Here is a 26,276-nt window from a genome sequence, read left to right as displayed (position 1 = left end):
TATATATATATATATATATATATATATATATATATCTTTTTTTAACAAAAGAGCCAAAACAATTGAGTGGGAAAAGTAAAGTCTTTTCAACAAATGGTGCTGGAACAAGCAACTAGCTATCCAGATGGTACAAAAAAGAACCTTGACCTCAACCTCAAACCACCCACAAAAATTGATTCAAGATGGATTATAGACCTAAATATAAAAGCTAGATTTCTAATGCTTTTAGAAGAAAATGTAGAGTAATAGTGTCACAAACTTAGGGTAGGCAAAGATTTTTAAAAACTGGACCCAGAAGGCACTAACCATAAAAGAAAAAATTGATCAAATGGACTTTAAAAACTTCTGCTCAGTGAAAGACACCATTAAGGGAAAAAAACAAGCCAAAGAATGGTAGAAATATTTGCAACATGCATATCTGACTTGCAACCAGAATACATAAAGAACTCCTACCATTCAGTAATTAAAACAACCCACCCAAAACTGAGCAAAAGATTTCAAAAGGCACCTCACAAAGAAAATGGCCAATAAAGAATTAAAAAGTGTTAAACATCATTAATCATCAGGGAAATGCAAATTAAAACCACAATGAGATACCACTTCATACTCATTAGAAAAGCTAAAGTTTAAAAGTCTGTGCTCACTTTAGCAACACATATATTAAAATTGGTATGATACAGAGATTAGCATGGCCCCTGTGCAAGAATGATAGGCAAATTTGTGAAGTGTTCCATATTTTTAAAAATAACCTTATAGTGATAATCACTTCACAACATATGCATATATGAAATCATCACATTGTACATCTTAAATTTAAACAATGTTACATGTCAATTATATCTCAATGAAGCTAAGGGAGAAAAGACGACTGAAAACACCAAATGTTAGCAAGGACGTGTTAACAATAGGGATTTTTCAGACATTGTTGGTAGAGATGTAAAACAATACAACCATTCTGGAAAAAGTCTGCCAGCAATTCCACCCTTAGATATTTATCCAAGAGAAATAAAAACATATGTCCACAAAGTTCAGCATCCTTTCATGAAAAAACTCAGAACAGATTAGGTATAGAAGGGAATGTACTTCAACAAAATCAAGGCCATTTATGGCCCACAGCTAACATACTCAATGGTGAAAGACTGAAGACTCTCCCTCTAAGATCAGGAACAAGACCATGCCTTTTCAACTATATAGTATTGGAAGTCCTAGCCAGAGAAATTAGGCAAGAAAAAGAAATGGAAGCCATTCAAATTGGAAAGGAAGAAGTAAAATCGTCTCTGTTTGTAGATGATATCACCTTATATAGAAAATCTTTTTTAAAAAATCCATCGAGGGGCACCTGGATAGCTCAGTTGGTTAAGTGTCTGCCTTCAGCTCAGGTCATGATCTCCTGGGATAGAGCCCGCCTCAGGCTCCCTGCTCAGTGGGGAGTCTGCTTCTCCCTCTCCCTCTCCCTCCACCCCTGCTCATGTGTACTCTCTCTCTTGCTTGTTCACCCTCTCTCTCAAATAAATTAAAATCTTTTAAAAAATTGAAAAATTAAAAAATCCATCAAAAAACTGTTAGAACTAATAAATGAATTCAGTTAAGTTGCAAGACACAAATCAATATATAAAAATCAGTTGCATTTTTATACACTAACAACAGACTATTTGAAAAAGAAATAAAACAATCCCATTTACAATAGTATCAAACACAATAAAATACTTTGGAATAAATTTAATCAAAGAAGTGAAAAATCTGTACACTGAAAACTGTAAGACTTTGATGAAAAAAATTGAAGACGACACAAACAAATGGAAAGATACCTGTGTTCATGAATTGGAAGAACTAATACTGTTAAAATGTTCCTACTCCTCAAAGCTATCTATAGATTCAATGTAATCTCTATCAGCATTCCAATGGAATTTTTCACAGCAATACAAAAAAAAAATCCTTAAATTCATATGAAACCACAAAAGACCCTGAATAGCTAACTCAATCCTAAGAAAGAACAGAGCAGGAGATATCACACTTCCTGATTTCAAACTATATTACAAATCTATAACATAATCAAAACAGTACGGTACTGGCATAAAAAAATTTACACAGACTAATAAAACAGAATCGAGAGCCTAGAAATAAACCCACGTATAGTATAGTGAACTAATATTTGACAAGAGAGCCAACAACACTCTATGGAGAAAGAACAGTCTCTCCAATAAATGGTGCTGAGAAAACAGGATATTCAGGCAAAAGAATGAAATTGGATCCCTACCTTACACCACTTACCAAAGTTAACTTGAAATGGATTAAGAACTTGTATGTCAGAACTGAAGCTATAAAACTCCTGGAAGAAAACATAGGGGAAAAGCTTCTTGACATTGGTCTTGGCAATGATTTTTTTAGATGTGATACCGAAAGCACAAGGAACAAAAGCAAAGATAAGTAAGTGGGACTACATCAAACTCAAAGCTTCTGCTCAGCAAAAGAAATGGTCAACAAAATGAAAAGGTAACCTACAGAATGAGAAAAAATATTTGTAAACCATATATCTGATAAGTCATCAATATCCAAAATACATAAGGAACTCCTACAACTTAAGAGCAAAACAGCCCAAATAACCCAATTTAAAAATGGGCAGAGGACCTGAATAGATATTTTCCCAAAGAAAAGATATTAACGGCCAACAGATACATGAAAAGATGGTCAACATCACTAATTATCAGGGAAATGCAAATCAAAACCACAATGAGATATCACCTCACATCTATAAAAATTATTAAAAAAAAAGAGGTAACAAATGTCAGCAGAATGTGGAGCAAAGGAAACCCTTGTGTTAGGGAGAATGTAAACTGGTACAGTCATTCTGGAAAACAGTATGAAGTTCCTCAAAAAGTTAAAAATAGAACTCCCATACAATCCAGCAATCCCATATTTGGGTATATATCCATAGGAAATGAAATCACTGTCTCAAAGACATATATGCACTCCCGTGTTCATTACAGCATTATCCACAATAGACTAGTCAGGAACAACCTCAGTGTTCATGTATGAATGGATAAAGAAAATACAGTATATGTGTATAGTGGAATACAATTCAGCTATAAAAGAAAAGAAAATCCTGCCTTCTACAGAAATGTGGATGGACCTTGAAGGCATTATACTAAGTGAAATAGGTCAGAGAGAGAAAGACAAACACTGTATGAGCTCAAATTATATATGGAATCTAAAAATCCAAACTCATTGAAATAGCGAGTAGAATGGAGGTTGCCAAGAATGGGGTTGGTAGAAATGGGGAGATGTTGGTCAAAGGCTACAAACTTCTAGTTATAAGATGAATAAGTTCTGGGGACATAATGACTCTACTTAACAATACTGTATTATATACTTGAGAGTTGCTAAGAGAGTATATCTTAAATGTTTTCACCACCAAAAACAACAACAACAAATCCCCCACAAAAAACCCAGGTAATTATGTGAGGTAATAGAGGTGCTAACTAACCTTACTGTGATAATCATTTTGCAATATACATATGTATCAAATCATCACTTTGTATACCTTAAGCTTCTATAATGTGCCATGTATATCACAACAAAGCTGGGGGAAAATGTGCACAAAAAGACTTGTAGACAAATGTCATTAGAAACTTTATTCATAGTACCCAAAAACCACATAATGCACATGTCACCTAACAGGTGAACAAAAACAAATTGTGCTATATTCATATAATGGAATACTACTCAGTAATTAAAAGGAACAAATGTGCTGGTACATAACACAATGTAGATGAACATTTCTCCAAAGAAGATACACAAATGACCAATACGCACATGAAAACATGCTTAACATCGTTAGTCATCAGATAAATATAAATCAAAAGCATAATGAGATACCACTTCATACTCACTAGGATGCCTATAATAAAAAGGACAGATAATATCAAGTGTTGGCAAGAATGTGGAGAAACTATAACCCATGCATTGCTGGTGGGAATGTAAAATGATGCAGCTACTTTGGAAAACAGGCAGTTCCTCACAAAGTTACACACAGAATTACCATATGACCCAACATCCCACTCCTAGGTATATACCCAAGAGAAGTGAAAACATATGTTCACACGAAAACTTGAATGCAGATGTTCACTGCGGCATTATTCATAACAGCCAAAAAGTAGAAACAACCCAGCTGTCTGTCTATGGATGAGTGGATAAACAAATGTGGGACACCCATATGATGGAATATTATTTGGCCATAGAAAAGGAATGAGGTCTGCACTCGATACATACTACACATGGATGAACCTTGAAACCATTATTTTAAGTGAAAGAAACCAGACACAGAAGCCCACATATTGTATGATTCCATCTATACGAAATGTCCAGAATAGGCAAATCCAAAGAGACAGAAAGTAAAGTAGGGGCTACAAGTAGGTGGGTGGGGGGAAAGTAGCAGGTAATTAGTAATTAGTTACTGCTAATAAGTATGGGATTTTTTGGGTGGTGGGGGGAGTTGGTGATGAAAATGTTCTATCTAAAATTGATTGTGGTGATGGTTGCACAACTGTGTATGAATACACTAAATACCACTGAACCGTACATTTCAAGTAGGTGAATTTTGGGGCATCTGGTTGGCTCAGTCCATAGAGCATGATACTCTCAATCTCAAAATTGTGAGTTCAAGCCCCACATTGGGCATGGAGTCTACTTTAAAAAAAAATAAAAAATAGGGGCACCTGGGGTGCCTGGGTGGCACAGTGGGTTAAGTGTCTGACTCTTGGTTTTGGCTCACATTGTGATCTCAGGGTCATGAAATCAAGCCTGGCATCAGGCTCCGCACTCAGCATGGAGTCTGCTTCAGATTCTCTCTCCCTCTCCCTCTTCCCCTCCCACTTGTGCTCTCTCACGCACTCTAAAAGGAAGGAAGGAAGGAAGGAAGGAAGGAAGGAAGGAAGGAAGGAAGGAAGGAGGAAGGAAGAAAGAAAGAAGTGAATTTTATGGCATTCAGTTATATCTCAAGCTATTTTTTTTAAAGATTTTATTTATTTATTTGACAGAGGTAGAGACAGCCAGCGAGAGAGGGAACCCAAGCAGGGGGAGTGGGAGAGGAAGAAGCATGCTCATAGCGGAGGAGCCTGATGCGGGGCTCGATCCCAGAACGCCGGGATCACGCCCTGAGCCAAAGGCAGACGCTTAACGACTGTGCCACCCAGGCGCCCCCTCAAGCTATTTAAAAAAATTTTTTTTAAAGAACCATTTATACAATCCTTTTCTGTGAGTTTTCTGTTCATTTCCTTCATGAAATTTTCTACAGAATTTTTAGTATTTCTTTTTCTTTTATTCATTTATTTGAAAGAGAGAGAGAGCATGAGCAGAGGGGAGGGTCAGAGGGAGAGGGAGATTCCACACTGAGCAGCGAGCCGGACTCGTGACTCGATCCCAGGACCCTGGAATCATGACCTGAGCCAAAGGCAGATTCTTAACGGGCTGAGCCACCCAGGCACATGAATTTTTAGTATTTCTATAACTGATTTTTAGGGACTCTGTATGTAAGGATATTAGCCTTTCATCTGTAATATAAGTTGCAAATATCTCTTCCTGTTTGTTGTTAATCTTTTGTTCTTATTTATAGGGCTTTTTTGTCCTTTTTTTATCTAACGAAATACATCAATAGTTTCTTTTATGACTTCCAGGTTTTTTGTCATTCATATTTAGAAAGGCTTTTCTCTCTGTGAGATTATAAAAACATTTTCCTGTGGTTTCTTTGAGTGTATTTATGGTTTCAATTTTCACATAGAAATTTTTGATCCATCTGGAATTTATTTTCATGTAAGGTGTGAGGAAGGAGTCCAACTTTTTAGAAGATGGCTACTAGTTGTGCTCATTCATTTAAAATGCCCTACCTCCTCCAACACAGGGTAGTACCATTTTCATATTTGGGTCAATTTAGGGGCTTCTCCATTCTGGTCCATTGATTTTTACTTTTCTATTCATGTGCCAATAATGAATGTTTGTATAGAATAGTGATGAAGAGCATATATTGGAGCCAACTTTCTGAGTTTAAATTTAACCTCTGCAACTTACTGGCTCTGTGAGTTTCAGCAAGTTCATCGTAATGGGCTGTTGTGAGGATTAAATGAATTATTTTATATATATAGCGCTTCGAACAGTACCTGGGACATAGTGTTTTATGTTAGCTATTTTATTAATAAAATTTTATAGCCTTATAATAGATTCTAAATCTGGTAGAGCTAGTGCCCCATTATTTCTTTTCTTTCTCAGGATATTCCTGGTTATTCTGGTCTATTTAGTTGTTCTGTATAATCTTTACAATCAGCTTGTCTCAACAAAATAAGGAAACAAGCAAAATAAAATCCTGTTTTTACTGAGATCGTGCTAATTATAGATTAAATTAGGAGCACTGACAGCTTTATGATTTTTAAGTCTTCCTTTCCAAGAACACAGTATGCCTTTCCATATGCCCAAGTCTTCTTTTAGGTTCTTCAGTAGTGTTTTAAAGTCTTCTACATATAGTCTTGTATATTCTTGTTGGGTTTATTGCTAGGTATTTTATCTTCTCTTGCTATTATTAAAAGGGACTTTTCTTCTCATCTGAATATATAAAGGCTATTGTTTTTATTTTTACTTTTTTTATAAAGATTTCTATTTATTTGTTTGTCAGAGAGAGAGAGAGAGAGAAAGAATGAGCATACAAGCAGGGGGAGATGCAGGCAGAGGGAGAAGCAGGCTCCCTGCTGAGGAAGGAGCCGTCTCGACTCAATTCTGAGACCCTGGGATCATGACCCAAGCCAAAGTCAGAGGGTTAACTGACTGAGCCACCCAGGTGTCCCAAGGCTATTATTTTTAAATAAATCATTGGTTTTAGTATGTTCTGTCTAATTGCCTTGCTGAAGTTTCATACCTTTTGTAATAGATTTCAACTTATCTGGGGCTTTCCAGTTTAAGTATTTGTGTCACTTACAAATGATGTAATTTTCCTTTTCCTTTAAAATTTTTATCTCTCTTATGTCTTTTTCCTGCCTAATAGTATTGACTGAAATAGTCAGAAAACTGAAAATAATGGTAGGAAACAGTAAAGAGTGAAACTGTTTTTATAATTACATCTAGAACTCCTATTTCATATTTCCTCCTTTTGAGATGAAGATACATGAAGGCAAATAAAAGATGTAAATTTTCAAAGAAGAAAAAAATAAAATGAGATTTAAAAAGAATTTTTGATGTAAGAATTTAGAAAAAGCTCCTACATTTAAAAAAAAAGGCCATACAAATGTAACTCAGCATTATCTATACTGTGTAAAAACACTCATGAATAAAAAAATATTAGACCAAGGAGAGAGAGACCTCAGGAGAAACCAAACTTGCTGACACCTTGATTTAGACTTCTAGCCTGAAGACTGTGAGAAAATAAATTTCTGTTGTTTAAGCTAAAAAAAAAAACAAAAACCACCAAAAACAAAACCAAAAAAACCCAAGACAAACAAACAAAAAACCCCACTAGGAATAACAGCAAGTATATAAATGGTGAGTGCTGTCAGTAGTGGGTTTGGAGGTGATTATTATTCTGCTTCATTACACCTTTCTGTACTACTACATTTCTACAATAAGCAAGTATTTCTTTAATGATCAGAAAAACATAAACAGAAGAAAAAGAATTAATCAAGTATACTGCTTTTTGGCTGAATGTGACTTTGGGCTTAGGGCTTGACATTTGAAATCCCTATCACCATGCTCTCCTAACTCAGTCCAGTCTTGTGATCTACATCAAAAATGCTTTATCTTTATCTTCCATCTGGCTAGGTAGTCTACGGTCTAATCCCATGATGATGTCACTTCTCTTCTGCTCTTCTTTTATCTGAATCCAGATGTTCTCGAACATGCTCCCACCCTCAGATTTGTGACTAGATACACATGCAGCTATAGATCTTTTTGATACCAAACTGCTTTGCTTCTCTTAAGTCTCTTAAATATATTTCTTTTTCCTTGCCCATGATTCTTCCCACAAGACCTCTGAATGACCCACAGATGGAAGTATCCCACAGGCAAATCTGCTCTTGACTACTCCTGAGCATTAACTCTCCTTGAGCAAGCATAGTTCTCAAGTTTTTGAACCCTGGGATGTCTCCTAAGACACTCCAAGGAAACCCTCTCCAGCCAAGATGATGACTAATACAACTTTTGGAGATACAGCGTTCTTGGAGGAAGTCCAGAAACCATATTGATTGGCTTTATTACAAATTCATACTATCTAACCTCAACTGGATGCTCATGGCTACTGGGTAATCCTTTTAGTCATCTCCTTCTGACTTTGTGTTGCATTCCTTACAACAGCTGCTCCAGACATTTTCCATTCTCAAATTTCCAAACTAACCCTTTGCCCCAACTCCCAACTCTAAGTAGATATTTTACTGAGAAGATCGAAGTCATCTGATTTCTTAGACCTTCAATTTCCTTCCCCCATGCCTTAATATTTCTTTTTGTCTTCAGTTAATCCTCACCTCTTCCTTCCCTTTCTCAGAGAAAGAATCTTTCCTATTTCTTACTAAGATTAATCTCTCCACCTGTGCTCCTGAGTCCATGTTCTTTCCCTTTCTCTGGGACCTTGCTCTATCAATTATCCCCTTACATTTGCATCTTTAATCTTGCCTTTCCCATTAACTCCTTGTTATCTACCTGCACATGTTTAAGTGATCCCTTAATCTAAAAAATCTTTCAAAGACTACTCGCTAAAGCTTTCTTCTTTTTTTTTTCAAAGCCGAATTTCTCAGAAGGCTGTGCTGTATTCATTATTCCCCTCTTTCTCACCACCCATTCATTCACTCAGTAATCCTCTCAGCGTTGCTTCCATCATTCAACTAAACTATTCTCTTGAAAGTTATGGATGATCACTCAATCACCATAGATTTGAAGGATCTTTTCTTAGTTCTCCACCTGTGACAACTGATACCCTTGCCCATCTTTTCCTTGGAACTCTCCTCCTTGGTTTCTACAAGGTCGTATTATGCTTTTTCTTTTCATACATTCTGATTGTTTCTTCCCTGATTCTTCTCCTTCTCTCACTTTTTTTTTTTTTAAGATTTCATTTATTTGTTTGACAGAGAAAGAGAGAGAACAAGCAGGGAGAGCGGCAGGCAGAGGGAGAGGGAGAAGCAGGCTCCCCGCTGAGCAGAGACCCTGATGTGGGGCTCAATCCCAGGACCCTGGGATCATGACCTGAGCCGAAGGCAGACACTTAATGGACTGAGCCACCCAGGCACACCAAAATAAATTTTGGAGGTCACTTTAGATAGCTTTTCAATTTATTGAGCAATGCCAATTTAGTTAGAAATTCTCAATTCTCAGCATTTCGCATTTCTTTCCTTTTTTTTTTAAGATTTTAAAAACCTATTTATTTGAAAGAGAGAGAGAGAGCAAGCACATGAGCGGGGGTGGGAAAGTGGGGAGAGGCAGAAGCAGACTTCCCGCTGAGCAGGGAGCCCGATGTAGGGCTTGATCCAGGAACCCTGAGATCATGACCTGAACCAAAGGCAGATACTTAACGGACTAAGCCGCCCAGGCGGCCCTCTCACCCTTTAAATATAAGAATCTCCCAAAGTTCTTCTCTTATCCCCCTCTATCACTACACTTTCATTCCTCAGTGATCTCATCCATTCACATGATTTAACTACTGACCATATTTCCTCTTCCAATCTCTGTATCAGTATTGAATCCCCCATGACAAGTTCATTTGAAAGGTGTGCTGGCTTTTCAAACTCAGTTGACTCTGAAATCAAACTACAGCAGTAACCCTTTTAACTAACTCCACTTATTCTGTTTTTCATTTTTCATTTTTTAATAATATGCTTATGCTGCTCTTTCTCGATTTTTAAGTTTTAGACATTATCTTTGGACTCTTAGCTGAAGAGGGCAGTTATCTTTTTTACCACCTACACACACTTCCCATCTTCCAGTCTAATATTTAGTACCAACATTAGCTTAAAATATTCAGTACTTATATTCTTATGCTATATAAATATTATTCATAACCAAGCTGCAAAGTCTCATACAACTTTTCGTTTTTCTTGGAATAATTGCCACTTTCTTTGTTTGCTTGGAGTTTCTAAGTATTAAACACTACTTTAAAAAAAAAAAGATTTTATTTATTTATTTGACAGAGAGAGAGGCAGCAAGAGAGGGAACACAAGCGGGGGGAGTGGGAGAGGGAGAAGCAGACTTCCCACCAAGCAGGGAGCCCGATGCCGGGCTCGATCCCAGAACGCTGGGATCATTACCTGAGCCGAAGGCAGACAATTAATGGACTGAGCCACCCAGGGGCCCCTACTTATTATTTTTTTTTAATTAAAGATTTTATTTTCAAGTAATCTTTATACCCAACGCAGGGTTCACATTCACAACCCAAATAAAGATTTATTTCTTTAACTGAAGTATTCATCTCTAACTCTCTAACCGAATGTAATCTAACACAACAGGCTTTTTAAATAGATCTATTTATTTATTTGAGAGAGAGAGCGCAGCTGCGAGGGGTAGAGGGAGAAAAGAATCTTAAGCAGACTCTGTGCTTAGTGCAGAGCCCTACATGGGGCTCAATCTCATGACCCTGAGATCACGACCTGAGCTAAAACCAAGAGCCAGACGCTTAATCGCCTGGGGCACCCAGGTGTCCCTAACACAAGTTTTATCAGTTCTATTTTTTATATTCTTGTACACATTCCTCTAGGAGTTTTCTGCTGCTCCAGTTTGAATTGGCTGTTTTCTAGCTCTTCCGCACAAATGGTTGTCTGGGACTAGCCTTCATTATTATCCTAAGACTTCTCTTAAACTCTCTCCTGTGTTGTTGGATCCCTTGTTTCTAGATCACATAATTTCATCTTTTTAGATTTATTCCCATTTTTTGAGAAAAGACATTCTCCAGTAGTTTCATGAGAAAAGCTGTATGGGAGTTAAAATTTATAAGCTCTTGCCTATCTAAAAATCTACATTCTATCTCATAATTGATTGATAATTTGGCTTGGTGCAGGATTCTAGGTCAGAAATAATCTTCCCCTACAATTCTGAAAATATTGCTTTATTGATTTTTTAGCTTCCAGTGTTGCTATTGAGAAGGCTGATGGCATTCTAATTCTTCTGTTTTCTTTTTTTTCAATGTTATACTCCTGGACTGGGTCTCTAAGTTTCTTGTATCATTTCTCTTACTTTCCATTTTTTTGGGCCTCTTCTGGGCAATTTCCTCAACTTTGCCTTTCAGCCCTTCTATTGAATTTTTTTCTTTTTCTTTTCTTTTTAGAGGGAGGAGGGGCAGACAGAGAAGGAGAGAATCCCAAGCAAGCTCCATGCCCAGCGCAGAGCCCCACTCGAGGCTCAATCTCACAACCCCCAGATCACGACCTGCGACAAAATCAAGAGTCGGACGCTTAACCGACTGAGCCACCCAGGAGCTCCTGAATTTTTTATTTCTGGTATTCTAATTTCTAAGAACTCTTTTTTGTTCTTCTTCTTCTTTTTTTTAATAGCAGGCTAGTCTTATTGAATGGATCCAGTATCATCTCTTTTTTCCCCCCTGAGGATATTAACAATAGCTTTCTTAAAGTTTTCTTTTCCTCGTATTGTCACCACTTCTTCTGAGTTTCCTCCTCCTCTGCCCTGTCAGTTTTGTCTTGGCTTCTGACTATCATGTTCGAGACTTCCTCCACATGACTGGTGATCTTTGAGTATGTCCATCCATATTTAGAGTGAGATATTAAAAAGCTGGTTATCTCATTGGATGGAGCTTGTTAACATTGATCTTTACTGTACAATGAACAGGTTGAGACCTGGTCATTTCACAGTGGAACTCCTAAACATCAGATTCATGGAGACTTTTTCTGGGTTTACTTTAGTTTCTCCAGAAAATATTCGAGACTTATGTTTGGAGGGGATCCATTTGGCAGCCAGCATTCTGAGAGCTAAGCAAAGGCAGGGAACAGGGCATCAATATTTGGCATAGAGAGACTGTCTTAATCTCCTTGTTTTCATTAAACTATTTCATCTCTGCTCTGAGTCCCTCATTTCTGAGTTGAGAGTTCCTCCAGTTTAGTTTCTCCAAACTCCTAATGGATTCAAAAGGCATGACCTTGATGCTTGATGAAGGGGAGAGGATCTGGGGATCTAACTGCTCCATATAAAGGCTTTCAAAAAATTTTCTTGTTTTTAGCTTTCCCCATACCCCCAATTTCAGAGTACCTGTCACTTCCAATTCCTGACCCCTAGACCTCTGTGGCACAAACTGACACCTTTCCCTTTTGTAAGTAGTTAGTCACCAGCTTTCTGTGCTAAATTAGTTCCTACTTAGCCATCTGCTGTCCAGCTTCTAAAATTTAGTTGACACCTGTCTCTTACTGTAATCTCTTCTCTTGTTCTTTTTGTCCTTTTGGCTTTCTTTCTTACCCTTTATTATAATTTTAGTGTGTTCTACAGAGAGAGAAAATAAACATGCATATTTGGCCTGACACTTTCTACTAGTCATCTATAACAGTTTACTTACATGTCTATTTTCTCTCCAACTAGATTATGAACTCCTTAAAAAGAGAACTATATGCTCCTTATCCTTTCAGTCCCAGGACCTAGAGTAATAACCTGGCACAGAGGGCACATTCAACAAATACTGCTGAGTGAATGAAGAGATGAATGAATGAGTTCTCTGCATACCTTTCATCACCTCACACAGTGCTTTGAACACTGAAAGCATTTAATAAATACATGAATTCAAAAAGGAAAGCCTTATGATTGACATTTTGTATTTAAAATTTCAAATATATGGTTCTCAGAAAAACTTGTTTGCATGATAATAAATACAGTTTACATAGCTACAGTATTTAGGGTGTATGCTACAAATTTAATGTAATCGTGCTAACCAAGTAACTACTGAAGTGAATCCTGACTTCATTGTTTGGAAAAGTCTCAATCTTAACGTCCTTTTCAAAAATAAACTTTTGTTTTTGTTTTGGCCCCATCCTTCATGTCCTACTTTTTTATTTTTTTTTTAATAGAAGAAGAAAGGGATAGAAATATATTAATCACCAATTAAAAGACTATACAAAAGCCACTGGCTGAATTGAGAACAAGCTTCTGGACAGAGATGAGAGAATTACAGAGTGCTCATACTGAGGTCTTCCATCTTCAATACACTAACATAATGAAATGCAGCCATAGCTTTTATATCACTTTAGGTCAATATTCAGAATAATTATATTTACTTTTCTAGGATCTGCTTTTTAAAATGCTCAAGTATAGGGCACCTGGGTGGCTCAGTCAGTTGAGCATCTGACTTTGATTTCAGCTCAGGTCATGATCTCAGGGTCGTGAGCTGGAGCCCTGTGAAGGGTTCTGAGCTTGGTAGGGAGTCTGCTAGGGATTCTCCCTCTCCTTCAGCCCCTCCCCCTGCTTGTGCGTGCGCATGCTCTCTCTCTCTCAAATACATAACTAAATAAATAAATAAATCTTTAAAAATAAAATAAAATGCTCAAGTATACTATAGATTCAAATAAAGGCAGCTTATTGAATAAGCTTGGTAAGACAGCAAATTTCTCTACCACAAATAATATTTGCTTGTTACTCTAGATAAGCTGGTTTCCTCACCGTCTTTTCAAAAACCATTATCACTTCAGTGCTCACATGGCCTAAAATGCCCTCTTCCCTTCTCCTAGTCAAATTCGGCCATCTCTCAAGGTCCAACCTGAGCCTCCTCACTTCAATAAAAGCTCCCATGTGACCTCCTCTTCCTGGGGACCTGTGGCACTTCTTTGAACCACATATCCTGACACCTGGTTACACTCTGTAACACTCTTGAGTCATCTTCCCAACTAGATTGTATGCATCTTGGCAGCAAGGCCACAGCTTTCTTTTCTATATCTCATAACTCCTAGTACTAATTTGGGCAAATAGCAGCTGCTCAAACAAAACTTTCTTTCTTTCTTTCTTTCTTTCTTTCTTTCTTTCTTTCTTTTCTTTTCTTTCTTTCTTTCTTTCTCTCAAGATTTTATTTATTTATTTGAGAGAGAAAGTGGGTGAGAGAGAGAGAGCATGAGTGGGGGGAGGGGCAGAGGGAGAGGGATAAGCAGACTTCCCACTAAGTGGGGAGCCTAACATGGGGCTGGATCCCAGGACCCTGGGATCATGACCTAAACCAAAGTCAGACACTTAACGATTGAGCCACACAGGCACCCCCAAATTTTCTTTTTTTTCAAAATAAAAATAGTTTCATTTTTATTGTGATTGTGAAAATGTTGCATAATCATTATTAAAAAACCTCAAACAATATAGAAAGTGTGAAGACAAAAGTAACATGCCAGCACTGAGAGAAAACCACTAATAACATTTTGGTAAACCTCTTTCCAAACATTTTGGTATGCATATAAACATGCACAGACATAAGATATATATAATTTTATATAAATGGTATTACACCATTCTGCTGTTCTGCAACCTGAGACAATAAATGTCGATATTTCAGTATTACTTCCTTGTCCATCATTGCCTCCTGAGTTTTATTTTAAAAGTAGAAATGTGCTTCTAAGGAATTATCGGCCAATTAGCATGACAAATAAGGTTGTGAACACTGGAATTAGGTATTTTTCAGACTACTAATTCTTTTGTCGGCAGACCCACTGTGATTATGTGACTAAATTCATCTACTTGTTCGTATTTTAAGATATCGGTCACCTGGTAAATGTCTTCATGGATTACCCATTAATCTTTGTATGTTTTGTTACACATCTTTCCTGAGATTTCAATTAGCTAGTACATTCTTACATTCTTCCTGCAAGTGATTAGAGGTGATGATAAATACTTTCCGGTATCAGTTTCGTCCCACTTGCATGGCCTCTTAGCACTAAAAGACTTTTAAATGATAGTGGTGATGGCAGAACCTACTTTATAATTTGTTCATGCAAAATCCATTAATACTGGGTTTTGAGAGAGAATAATTTAAAGCTCTGAAGGTCCTCTTTGGTTCCTATGTATCTAGAAAAACAGCACGCAACCCATGAAGCTCCTTCTCATCAATCTCCGTGCCAGATGAGAATTTCCAGAACTGTTTTTGAAATCAGGGCAAGGAGAAAAGAACAGGGCAGGGAATCCTTGGCTGCAAGAGCTGGCTTCAAAGAATTCAGTGTGCTGGGAGCAGCGGCCAAGTGGGCGCGACTAACTGCACCCTTGCACCAAAGCCAGAGAACAAAGATGAAGGGTGAGGAAATGAAGGAGATTCTTGAAGTGACTTCCCAGGAGGAATCTCAGATCGGCCACACCCAGTCCCTTCATCTTGGTAAATAACTCAGCAAAACTGCAAATGGGCTGAGCAGCGTCCCTGCGGGAGCCTCTCCCACAGAGGGGGGATTTCTTCCTTACTGCTGCTACATGCAACTTCCCAGACCCGCGCTTGCCTGCAGGGGAAGTGTGTGCTCTCCCCAAGTCGTGGCATGTTTATCAGATGAACAAACAAACAGCAAATAGCTCTTGGAGGGTTTTCCCTGTTTCCTGGCAGCAGAAGGACGGCAGCTGTTGTATGGTTAAATGGGGGATTTAGCCTTTTTAATACAGTTTTAGAAGTTTGTAGTAGAAACCTTCCTTTCTGTCCCTATCTGATGGTTAAATTGAAATCTGAACTGTTTCTTCCAAGACATTTCCAAGCTGATCTTATTGGAAATGGACTGCAAATAAGCATGGCCCATCTAATGATCCAGCAGGCATTCATGAATTTATTCACCCAGCATTTAAAGCATCCAAAACAAGCAAAGGCACTGACTGAGGATTCAGAGATAAAATATGCTGTCTCTGCCATCAAGGGAGTTAACGATGATACTTATCACAATGACACAAGCAGCTGGCATTGAGGGAGCGGTTATTATGTGCCAAGATCACTAACTGTTTTTATCTGTGATCTCACTGAGTTTTCACAACTTTGAAGTAGTATACTCTCCATTTTACAGATGAGAAAATGAAGGCCTGGAAAAAGTAACATGACCATGGTCGCACAGCTGTATCTAATAAAAGTCCACCCGAACCTAGGGCCACCTAACTCTAAAAAGGCTTTCTCTTTAGTGCTTCATGTGAAGCTTGACACTACAAATTTATAATCTAGATCGGGATGTAAGAAAGACAAAAAAATCCCTTTCTTCTTGACTCCACATGATATCTTAGCAAAGAGATTCTACGTTTGCAATAACTACACGTAAGATATGCTAGAGTAAGTGCCAGAAGAGAGATCATTTTTGAGTGGAGGTCACGGAGGGCCAGGAGGAGAGGATGTGATAATCACAAGGACTTTTAGATGTGCTACTTGAGCCGGGGCTACGTGAGAATGGGCAGGAATGGGACAGACATGCAAGAAAGTTCTACACCGAAAAGCAAAACAACGATGTGCAAGGGGAAAAGCACAGGAGTGTTTGGGGGAAAGTGAGTGTCTGTGTGGTTAGAGTCTAGGCTATGCGTAGGAGTGTAGTGGTTGGAAAGGCTGAGGTTAGATCAGGAGTGGCCTACAATGTAAGGTAATGGAATTCCTTATTTCCTTAGTAGGCAATACAGAACCATGGACATTCTAAGCAGGGATGGACAAGCCCAGAGCTGTGCTGTAGAGAATTATATTTATAAAAGATTTTGCAGTAAGTAGTTCTCAAGCTTCAATGGTTATCAGGATCACCTGCAGAGCTTTTAAAATGAGTGCGCCCCACAAAAAGTTCCAGAGCCACAGGAACTCTCATAAACTGCACTTAAATGTGGAGAATGATACAATTACTTTGGAAACCTGGGAACATGTGCTAAAGCTGAACACACACATTCCCAGCAATTTCACTCCTAAGTACATACCTAACAGAAATCTATATACCAAGAGACATAAAAAAGTACGCTTATAGCAACATTGTTTGTACCAGCCCCACACTGAAAACAATCCAAATGCCACCTATGGTAGGGCGGATAAACTGTGGTTTATACACAAAATGGAAGTCCGTATAACAACGATAAAGAACTGCAGCTAAGCCCAACAACAAATGAGAAATATAACATTGAGCAAAAGAAGCCAGACGCTGACTACATGCTCTATGATTCTAGCAATGGAGAGTTCAAAATCAGGCCCATAAAGGTTATGGTGATAAAAATGAGACTAATGATACCCTAGAGGAGATTAATGACTGGAAGCGGGCCTGGGAGAGGCGTCTGCAGTGTTGGTAATGTTCTCTATCTGGATGAATATTCTATGAGTATGTTTATTTTGTAGAAATCCATGGTGCTGTATGTTTATTACTTTGCATGTTTCTCTACATATGTTATACTGCAAAACATTTTTTTACTTAAAACTTTTCAAAAAGAAAAAAATGGCATAGGCCCCAACCCAAAAGATTCTGATTAAATCAGTCTGGGACGTGGCCTTGGCATCACTATTTTTTTAAAAGTTCCGTAAGTGAACTTGATATGCAAGTAGGGTTGAAAACCACTGAGGTAGAGCAAGGACTGGAGCAAAGAAGAAGTTCAAAAGTTATTCAATGTTTCCCACACTTGAGAGATAATAAGAATCACCTGAAATGCTTGCAAAAAAAGAAAAAAGAAAAGAAAAAAAGAAAGCCCCAGGTCCCTCCCTTGCTGACTGATTTAGTAGGTTGGAGATGGGCTCAAGGAATCTGTCTTTTCGACAACCTCTCCAGTGCTGGGTTAATGAGGCCCACCTCTCCGATTAATTAGGGTTCTAAATTAGGGTGGTGGCAGTGGGAATGAAGAGCAGGTTATGCCAAGCAACATAAAACCGGAAAAGATTAAATTTTCAACACTACTTTTACTTGCTTTTATATACTGCCAACTTGAAATCCACCAAAACAACCAAATTTGAGTACGGTTTATTAAATTGACATCCTTAACCTACGGTGGTTTTATTTTGATTCATAGTGTGTAAGTTTAAATTAGTCATTTACTTTTGTTTCTAACAGAGCCACGAAATCAGGAGGTTTCAGAAGCCTAAGGCACACCATTCTGTTTTCTGGTACATCTACTTTAGAGAATGGGCTTAATAACATCTCATAGTACAGTCTCACTTCAGCCTAACTTTAAAAAAATCCTTGGTTATATTTTCAAAGGACTTCTAAATTATGTTTATTATGACCTTCAAAGCATGAACTATGTAGTAAAGCAAGTACTGTGCTTCCCCGAATGACAAGAATCATGATTTTTAAATTTTAAATAAAAGATGGAATAACCATATTTTTTTTCTCTTGAAAACAGGTAAAATGGAACTTAAAGAATTTGTAGCTACCTTTCCTCCGTCTGTAAAGCAATGAAAGAAGATCACAGACAAATGCAATACATTTTTATACCTTAACTTCTTTGATCACATTTTAGGCTTTCGGGGAATCACTCATTGATCTCAGAACTGAATGTCATATTTATGTTCATTTAGCATCAGAGCAGGAGCACTTGATGCTAACGGCAAGAGCACTTGACTGAGAGAATGACTGAATTTATCAACTGGCTGGGAGACACTGGGCCTCAATTTTGGGGGGGGGCTGATTTTTTTTATCAGTCTGATGCGGGAAGGGCTGAAGTACATCAATAGTTTTCTTTTTTTTTTTTTTTAAAGATTTTATTTATTTATTCGACAGAGATAGAGACAGCCAGCGAGAGAGGGAACACAAGCAGGGGGAGTGGGAGAGGAAGAAGCAGGCTCATAGCGGAAGAGCCTGATGTGGGGCTCGATCCCATAACGCCGGGATCATGCCCTGAGCCGAAGGCAGATGCTTAACCGCTGTGCCACCCAGGCGCCCCCTGAAGTACATCAATAGTTTTCAAACCAGAAGACTAGAATTCTTCAGAGGCATTAATAAGGTTCTACAAATGTTTAATTTTAATATTTTTCTTATTAAAAACCTACCTTTATTTAAAATCTATGAAAAAAACAAAATGCACACTAAATCTTTCACATAGTAAATTTTATTATACAGACACAACCGACCTGCGCTTTCCCGTTAACGCACTGTGGAGCTCCTTCTGTTCCACAAATGTATATATGTGTTTGAACCTGTAAATGTGCCACTGATTAGAAAGCTTTTTATCTGCCTGCTTGTTTTCTTTTCTTTTTAATCCAGGACTATATTGACATAAAGACTGAGATTACATAAAATCTTTAAATTCTACTGGGTGAGAGTACAGATGTTAATAAGCCCTCCTCTTTCTTGCCTCTATAGGATGTGGTTATTGAACCAAAGTAGGTTTATTACTTTATTAAATGTTTGATAATTATAAAATAGAAGTCTTCAAGTGTTAAGATACTAAAGCAAAAATGTAGTCATGTCTGAACTGGGACTGGAAAAGCAATGGCGGAGATAATTTATGGAGTAGTGGATCATAAAAAGGCAGGGCACTAAAATGTCCTCAGATGCTGTGTAGATAAGCACGAGCAGTTAGAATTAGGGTTTTTCAAAACACTATAGGATAGATGTCATACAAATTGACACAGAATGTCAGTTTTATTAGCATAAGACTTAGATTGCAGACCTTTCAGAGTTACTTACAGAGATTTCAGTAGTGATACCAGAATTTATCCTTTTATACTAAAGTTTTATAACTGACATGAGGCAGTTGTCAGAACAATAGTCAAATGAAATCAACTGCTATTATTTCTACCTTAAATAAATTCATTAAATATAGGTTTATGAACTGGGAAATCTTGCTGATATTTTACATAATTCAAATAGCTCAATTAAGGCTTACAACACTGTCATACTTACAGCCTCAGATAAAATGTTAGTGATGAATCAAAACAGGATTTGGACTCAGCATGCAAAACAAAATTTTTCTGTGCTGAAACTATGAATAAAAAGATGGCCTTGGTATTAGTCTGCTTGAGCTGCCATAATACCACAGACTGGGTTGCTTCAACAACAGAAATTTATTTTCTCCCAGTTCTGGAGACTGGAAGTCCAAGATCAAGGAGCTAGCAGGGTCAGTGTCTGGGAGTATCTCTCTGTGGTTGCAGAAGGCCACCTGCTCACTGTGTCCCCACACGGCAAAGAGAGGACACAGGCTCTCTCTCTGGTGTCTCTTCTTGTAAGGACACTAATCCATTTGGATCAGGACCCTAATCTTATGACCTCATATAACCTAAATTACATCCTTATAGGCCCTACCTCCAAATACAGTCACCTTGGGGTTAGGGCTACAACATATGAATTTTGGGGCACATAATTCTTTCTATAGCAGCCTCTTAGGTATCTGATTTTTTAAAGAAATAACACCATAAATCAACTCATATATAATAAGACACATTTATTTTTCTCCAAACAATGAAGTTTTTAAACTAGCTAAGAAAATTATTGATTTCTCCAAAGCGATTATTCGTCAATTAGGAATGTGAGCAATTGTTAGTTACATTAGTTACTCGGCTTTGACACAACAATTTACTATCACTCCGTTTTTGAATATTTAGGCATATAACTAAACTAATTCAGTTTAACCGCCCCCAAATTGACTGGATGTCAAGATGTTAAAAACAAAGCTATAAGTATCTGCAGCTAATTATCTATGTGAATCACAACTTTCTTGACAAGCTTTTATCTCCAAACCGAATACTGGAAAGCTTTCCCCCAACATCAGGAATAAGACAAGGATGCCTGCTTTTGCCACTTCCCTTCAACACAGTACAGGAAGTTCTAACCAGAGCAATTAGATAAGAAAAAGAAATACAAGGCATCCAAGTTGGAAAGAAAACGGTAAAACTATCTCTATTTGAAGATGACATCATCTTCTATGTAGAAAACCTTAAAAATCTCTCTCTTTTACACACACACACACACACACACACACACACATTATTACAACTAATAAATGAACTCTGAGAAGATGGAGGATACAAAATCAACATACAAAAATCAACTACATTTTCATAAGGTTGCTGTGAAAAATGTGAAAAGGAAATTAAGAAAAAAAGTTCCATTTACAATTATATGAAAAGACTAAAATACTTAGGAATAAATCTAACCACGGAGGTGAAAGACTTGCATAATGAAAGCTATAAAATACTGCTGAATGAAATTAAAGAAGACTTAAAAGAAAATCACAGGTCCAAAATGGTGTCACTTAAGTTAAGGTCCTAGGTCAGTAAACCAAGACTTAATACCTAATCTAACTGCAGTTTCAACCCCCCAGGAATGTAACTTTTGACTAGTCAATATGGGATTTACCTGGTGAGTAAGAGGAAGTTTACTGATAGACCTCTTCTAGTCCCCTTAGGAGGGTGACCCTTGCCTAAAACAGTGGATTCTTCACTAATAATTTCCTTTTTTCTGTTCCCTGTTTATCTTTAAAAACATTTCTTTTCCAGCAGTTCGATGAAACTCCCTTCTGCTTGCTAGATGGGATGCTGCCTGATTCATGGATCTTTTTTTTTTTTTTAAAGATTTTATTTATTTTAGAGAGAGAAAGTACACAAAAATGAGGGGGGAGGGGCAGGGGGAGGGGCAGAGGCAGAGGGAGAGGGACAAGCAGACTCCTGCACTGAGCACAGAGCCAGACTAGAGGCTCAATCCCACGACCCTGAGATCATGACCTGAGCTGAAACCAAGAGTAGGATGCTCAACTGACTAAGTTACCCAGGTGCCCCTATGAATCTATTAATAAAGTCAATTAGATCTTTCAAATTTACTTGGTTGAGTTTTTGTTATTTAACAGAAGAATTAACATTATTAAGATGTCAATACTATCCAAAGAAATCTACAGATAAAACACAATCCCTATCAAAATCCCAACAAACTTTTTTACAGAAATAGAATAACTGATCCTTAAGTTCATATGGAATTGCAAGGGGCCCTGAATAGCCAGGACAATCTTGAAAAAGAAGAATGAAGTTGGAAGACACAAACTACCTAATTTCAAAATGTAATACAAAGCTACAGAACTTAAAACAGTTTGGTACCGGCATAAAGACAAATATATAGACCACTGGAATAGAATAGAGAGCCCAGAAACAAATCTTCACTTGTATGGTCAATTGGTTTTCAACAAGGGTACCCTTCATTGGGGGAAGGAATACTCAACAAGTCTTTCCAGCAAGTGGCGCTGGGGAAACTAGATACCCTCAGGCAAAAGAAGGAAGTTGACCCTTTTATACCTTACATAAAAACTAACTCAAAATGGATCATAGAAATACATAAAGAGCTCCCACAGCTCAACAACAAAAAAACAAACAACATTATTCAAAAATGGTCAAAGGACTTACACATTTCTCCAAAGAAGACATACAGATGGCCAACAGACACATGAAAAGATGCTCAACATCATTCATCATTAGGGACATACAAATAAAAATCACAATGAAATATCACCTCATACCTGTCAGAATGGCTAAAATCAAAAACTCAAGAAACAAGTGTTGATGAGGATGTGGAGTAAAAGAACCCTTGTGCACTATTGTTGGGAATGCAAACTGGTGTAGCCACTGTGGAAGACAGTATTGCTGTTCCTCAAAAAACTAAAAATAGAACTGCCCTATGATCCAGTGATCACACCAATTGGTATATACCCCAAGAATACAAGAACACTAATTTGAAGGGATATATAAGCTCCTATGTTTATTACAGCATTATTTACAATAGTCAAACTATGGAAGCAACCCAAGTGTCCATCCATAGATGAATGGATAAAAAAGATGTGGTATATATCTACACACACACACACACACACACACACACACACACAGGAATATTATTCAGCCATAAAAAAAGAATGAAATCCTGCCATCTTCAATGGCAGAGCTAGAAAGTAGTATGCTAAACAAAGTAAGTCAGAGAAAGACAAATACCATACGATTTCACTTATATGTAGAATTTAAGAAACAAAACAAATGAGCAAAGAGGAAAAAAAAGAGAGAGACAAACTAGGACACAGACTCTTAATTATAGAGAGCAGATGGTTACCAGAGAGGAAGTAGTTGGAAGGATGAGGGAAACAGGTGAGGCCGATTAAGAGTACACTTTTCTTGGGGCGCCTGGGTGGCACAGCAGTTAAGCGCCTGCCTTCGGCTCAGGGCGTGATCCCCGCGTTATGGGATCGAGCCCCACATCAGGCTCCTCCGCTGTGAGCCTGCTTCTTCCTCTCCCACTCCCCCTGCTTGTGTTCCCTCTCTCGCTGGCTGTCTCTATCTCTGTCAAATAATAAAATAAAATCTTTAAAAAAAAAAAAAAGAGTACACTTTTCTTAATGAGCACTAAGTAATATATGGAACTGCTGAATCATTTTACTGTACAACTGAAACTAAAATAACACTGTATATTAACTACACTGGAATTAAAATAAATTTTTAAAAATGCAACTGGTAAAAACAAAACAAAACCAAAAAATCCGATAGCCAATAAGTACATGAAAAGATGTTCAACATCATTACTCACTGGGGACACACAAATCAAAACAATGAGATATGACTTCATAGCCATTTGGATGCCTTTTTATCAAAACAACAGGAAATAACAAGTGTTGTTGAGGCCCTGGAGAAATTGGAACCCTTGTGAATTTCTTGTAAGAATGCAAAATGGTGAAGCCACTATAGAAAACAGTATGGCAATTCCTTAAAAAGTTAAACATAGAATTATCATATGACACAGCAATTCTGTTCATAAGTATATGGCCAAGAATCAAAGACAGGGACTTACACAGATACTCGTACGTCCATGTTCATAGCAGTGCTATTCACAATAGCCAAAAGGTAGAAGCAACCCAAGTGTCTGTTGACAGATGAATGGATAAACAAACTATGATATGTACACACAATGGTTAGAAAAGAATGAAATTCTGACACACGCTACAACATGGATGAACTGTGAAAACATCATGCGTAGTGAAATAAACCAGATACAAAGGGACAAATATTGTGTAATTCCACCTATATGAGATACCTAGAATAGTCAAAGACATAGAGACAGAAAATAAAATACTGGTTATTTGGGGCTAGAGGATGGGGAAATGGGGAGTAATTTTTTAATGGGTAAAATGTTTCAGTTTGGGAAGATGAAAAAAATTAAGGAGATGAATGGTGGTGATGGCTGTACAACTATGTGAATGTAGTTAATGCCACTGAACTGTATATTTAAAAATGGTTGAAAAAAAAATGGTTGAAATGGGGGTGGCTGGGTGGCTCAGTAGGTTAAGCATCTGACTTTGACTCAGGTCATGATCTCAGGGTCCTGGGATTGAGCCCTGAATTGGGCTCCACACTCAGCAGGGAGTCTGCTTATCCCTCTCCATCTGACCCCCTCCCCACTCGTGCTCTCCCTCTTTCTCAAATAAATAAATAAAATCTTTTAAAAAAATAGTTAAAATGTTAAATTTTATGTCATTTATATTTTATCACCAAAAGAGATTTCTCTACTTAAAAAGTGGTTTGAATGGTAAATTTTATGTTAAGTATATTTTACCACAATCAAGCAATAAATATATTTTAAAACCTTAGTCCTAGTTTCAAGACAAGATGACTTCTAAGGTCCCTTTCAATTCTAAAATTTTTTGAGACATCAAGATATCAAGGGGAGGAGTGTCTGGGTGGCACAGCGGTTAAGCGTCTGCCTTCGGCTCAGGGCGTGATCCCGGCGTTCTGGGATCGAGTCCCACATCAGGCTCCTCCGCTATGAGCCTGCTTCTTCCTCTCCCACTCCCCCTGCTTGTGTTCCCTCTCTCGCTGGCTGTCTCTATCTCTGTCAAATAAATAAATAAAATCTTAAAAAAAAAAAAGATATCAAGGAGAAAAGAGAATCTGCTCAAGGAATAAGCTTCTGACTTCTCGTTCTGAAGTAAGAGTGTAACTTTACCTTTCAAGTGATTATAAATGGACCAAGAAGTTCTAGCAATGGTAGCAAACTCAAATGCCTACAGAGGCCAGGCAGGAAACGTAAGCAGATGAAGCAAGGCAGCTGGGGATGGTGGTAAATCTGAGGCCACCACACGCCCTGTCTAAAGGGAGCAGCTGTACCTCCGCCCTGGCAAACTGCCTCTCTATTGGAATGTGGGCATGGTATTTGGATGATTTTCCATTCTTTAAGTGAAATTGAATTGAGATTTTTATGCTAAATGTTGGCATCTAATTTTTAAAATTATTTTTTTTTTAATTTTTAATTTTTTTTTAAAAGTAGGCTCCACACCCAGTGCAGAGCCCAGAGCAGGGCTTGAACTCACCACCATGAGATCAAGACCTGAGCTGAGCTCCAGAGTCAGACGGTTAACCAACTGAGCCACCCAGGCACCCCTAAAAAAATTATTTTTAATGTTGCTAGCCAAAGAAAACATAACTGCAGGCCAAGGCACATGCAGTCAGCCAACTGCTAGATTGTGATTTCTTTCAGAGCATAAAGGCACGACACAGAATACAAAAGAAAAGGAGGTAGTACTAGTTAGATCCTCACCAATGGTTAAAGTTTGCATCCGGATCATGGGGCACGTGGGTGGTTCAGTCGGTTAAGTGTCCAACTCTTGATTTCAGCTCAGGTCATGATCTCAGAGTCCTGAGATCAGACTCAGTGCTGGGAATGGAGCCTGGTTAAGAATCTCTCTCTCCCGGGGCGCCTGGGTGGCACAGCGGTTAAGCAAGCATCTGCCTTCGGCTCAGGGCGTGATCCCGGCGTTGTGGGATCGAGCCCCACATCAGGCTCCTCTGCTATGAGCCTGATTCTTCCTCTCCCACTCCCCCTGCTTGTGTTCTCTCTCTCGCTGGCTGTCTCTATCTCTGTCGAATAAATAAATAAAAATCTTTAAAAAAAAAAAAAAAAAGAATCTCTCTCTCCCTCTCCCTCTTCCTCTCCCCTTCCACGCTCTCTCCCTCAAAAATAAATAAATAAATAAATAAATAAATAAATAAAAATAAATAAATAAAGTTTGCATACAGACCATGATCTAAATCTTTTAATCCTTGTTTGGAAGCACCAGAAAGTACTGAATATTATTTTAATTAGGTGTCGATTGATATTGTATAGCTTTGAATGGGCCAGTTTTTAATGGGGCACTTTGAATGTGAAGTTTATGCCTTGTCTATAGTGGGTGATCAGTAAGGAGTAGCTACTATTATTTTAAATCAAATCCCTACACAAAATTGAAGAGTATAATGCTCTTTTGAAACCAACCCTACTCTCCAATATAAGAGATGATTTTAATATAATCCCTTCAATAATCACAGATTATTGAATAGTGATTGGGAAGTGGTAAGCCTTCATGTTAAATAACAAAAAAGAAATCATTTTCATATGTTAGGTGCTAAGAATATAGTTATTGGCAAAACAAGGTTC

The 26,276-nt window shown here is 37.8% G+C and overlaps 1 protein-coding gene and 1 non-coding gene across 2 annotated transcripts in view; one reads left to right on the top strand and one right to left on the bottom strand.

The window, feature by feature from the left end:
- Window positions 1-26,276, bottom strand: part of CUNH11orf49 (chromosome unknown C11orf49 homolog) — a 180,743-nt gene that overhangs the window by 68,566 nt on the left and 85,901 nt on the right. The window lies entirely within an intron of this gene.
- Window positions 637-740, top strand: LOC121104841. The gene has a single exon (XR_005837219.1). It is a non-coding gene; the product is annotated as a U6 spliceosomal RNA (small nuclear RNA).

Source organism: Ursus maritimus, unplaced genomic scaffold (genome assembly GCF_017311325.1).
Source record: "Ursus maritimus isolate PB19 unplaced genomic scaffold, ASM1731132v1 scaffold_23, whole genome shotgun sequence".
Taxonomy (NCBI): domain Eukaryota; kingdom Metazoa; phylum Chordata; class Mammalia; order Carnivora; family Ursidae; genus Ursus; species Ursus maritimus.
This window is presented reverse-complemented; position numbering and strand designations above follow the sequence as displayed.